At 41.6% G+C, this 2,838-nt stretch overlaps 1 pseudogene; it reads left to right on the forward strand.

The window, feature by feature from the left end:
• Positions 1-2,255: 2,255 nt before the first annotated feature.
• LOC114630527 lies at positions 2,256-2,577 on the forward strand (annotated as a pseudogene).
• Positions 2,578-2,838: the final 261 nt, after the last annotated feature.

Below are 2,838 nucleotides of genomic sequence, written 5' to 3' on the forward strand. Positions count from 1 at the left end.
TAGGGCCTCATGAACCCTTCCTTCATTCATGACAACGTCTTACACAAGTAGTGTACAGGTGATGAACTCATGACTGCAATGACCGTGTCATATATAGAGGACAGCACTTCATAGCATTCCTCCCTGTCCTACAACTCTGACATTCTTTCTGTTCTCTTTTATGTGATATTTCCTGAGACTTGTAGTGGGTGGTGTTGATATTCATTTATGGCTGAACATCCAACAATCCTCTTTTCTAAGTATTTTGACCAGTTTTCAGTCCATGCATTAACTATCACCGATAGCAAAATAAAACCTTTTAAACCATGACTCCGACCTGCACTGAAAGGAAGATATGAACGTAAATATTTAGAAGGCAGTTTGATAATGCATTCACTTAGCAAAACAATAATATTTAGGTTCCTCCCTGGGGAATATGACCTCTCCAGCCTTGGGCTTTTGTCCAGCTTTATAGTACTAAGCATGGTTTTCCTCCCATGGAGTGGGTCTCAAAATCAATCAGAAAGTGGTTGGTTACCCATGTAACAGTCATGCCAATATTGTATCAGAGAGCACATCTTGCTTGGCAGGTTGGTATTATGGAATATGAGTAGCTCTGCCTGGCGTGTTGGTATTGTAGCTTTCAGGGTTCACAGATGGCAAGACCATTGATGACTTCTCCTTAGTAGCCTTCAAAATACCTGCTAGAACTAGAAAAACTCACCACCAGGAAGGAGGCTTCCAGTTTAGTTATAGCTGTATTGCTTTATGTCCTACAACCAAACCATGTGCTGTCTACAGCAATAGGATTTTACCATCTAGATAGTCTTGGGCAAACAAGAGGAATGGTAATAAACTTTTTTCAACAGAGTCTATTGTTTTGGGGGCCACTGGAGCTTTCTTGATCAGTAACTCATAAGAAGACGTCTCATACCTTGCACTGGGAATTTGTTCAATAAACTATGGCTTCTGGAAGTAGCATTATTTACTAACACAAAATACAGCCATTCAAAATACAACATAATATACTTACAAAATATATTAGAAACTTTTATGTCTCTCTCTCTCTCTCTCTCTCTCTCTCTCTCTCTCTCTCTCTCTCTCTCTCTCTCTCTCTCTCTCTCTCAGTGTATGTTGTGTGTGTGTCCATCCTTTGGCATGTGTGTTGTGGTCAGAGGACACAGGCATCAGTTTTCTACTTCACTACGTGGATTCTGAGGATTGACCTCAAATTATCAGTCTTGGTAGCAAGTGTCCTCACTGGCTGAACTGTCACACCAGTCCTTAATTATACTTTTTAACTATTTTACAAACTGACAGGTTTCCATATGATTTCCCCATACATGCTTAGTTTCAGTTAGCCCTCCCCCACCTCTTCCCCAACCTCCCGACTCTCATCTTTGCTTAAACCTTTGCACCCCCAATACTCTGCTCTTCACTTTCCTGTCACAGGTACTGTTATCCCCATCCCCTAAGGCCTCTTCCTTCCCTCAACAGTTTCTTTCCAGCTTCCTGGCCTTTACAGGCATACCAGTAAGAGACACAAAGGCTTCGGATTCAAAGCTAGGGTCCTCAGCTGAGAGAGAACACGCCGTGTTTGTCTTTCCGGGCTTAGGTTGCTTCACTCAGTGTAATATTTTCCATTTTCATGCACATTTAATAACTTTATTTTTCTTCACAGCTGGATAAAATTCCACTGTGTATGTGTACCACATTTTCATTTTCCATCAATCAGCTGATAGACCTCTAGGCATATTCCATTTCCTAGCTGTTGTGAATTGAGCAACAAGGAGGCACGGATGAGCAGTGTCTCCGTAGGAGGATGGACAGTCTGTTGACGGTGTGCTCAGGAGTGTCATAACTGGGTTATATGATAGCTCGATTTTTAGCCTTTTGAGACATCTCTAAGTTTATTTCCATAGTGACTGTATAAATTAATTTCTACAGTGTGGGTTCCATGGATGAAACATAGGTCCTCAGCCTTGACAGCAAAGTACCTTTACCTGGTAAGATGTCTCACCAGTCAGCTTCCAAACATATCTGTTAACCAGTTGGATTTCTTTTGAGAGCTCTCAAGCAGAATTGTTTTTTAACTTGAAGAACCTTAAATGATCTTAGAATGTAAGATGTTGTGATTTTTCACCTATGTGTTGGAAGACGACTAGCTTTCTTGTTTGAAAATGGAGATATAAGTCCCATCATACCTTGCGTGTTGCTGCCCCTTCCTTTTTCCTCTGCACTGCCTGCGAGGTGGCTGCCATCTGTTTTGTGGCATCATGGGTGCTCTCCGGCCTCTGGTGAAGCCCAAAATCATCAAAAAGAGGACCAAAAAGTTCATCAGACACCAATCAGATCGATATGTGAAAATTAAACAAAACTGGCAGAAACCCAGAGGCATCGACAACAGGGTGCGGAGAAGATTCAAGGGTCAGATCCTGATGCCCAACGTTGGTTATGGGAGCAACAAAAAACCAAGCACACGCTGTCTAGCAGCTCCCGGAAGTTTCTGATCCACGATGTCAAGGAACTGGAAGTGCTCCGGATGTGCAACAAAGCTACTGTGCTGAAACTGCTCACAATGTGTCCTCTAAGAACTGAAAAACCGTCAGAGTCACCAATCCCAACGCCAGCTATGTAGCGAAGAAAATAAATAGATGGCTTATGCACATGTTTTGTGTTTAAATAAAACCACAAAAACGACAACAAAAACAAATGGAGAGATAAATTTGAATAGGGCACTTATATGGAGAAAAGGTGGAAGTTAAATGAAATTTGTTCATTACACAGAATGTACCTTTATTTGCCCCAAACCGATAAGGCAGATTAACCCATTAACGTTCTTGAAGCTCTACTACATTA

This window comes from Grammomys surdaster, unplaced genomic scaffold (assembly GCF_004785775.1).
Source record: "Grammomys surdaster isolate TR1022 unplaced genomic scaffold, NIH_TR_1.0 341, whole genome shotgun sequence".
Classification (NCBI taxonomy): Eukaryota; Metazoa; Chordata; class Mammalia; order Rodentia; family Muridae; genus Grammomys; species Grammomys surdaster.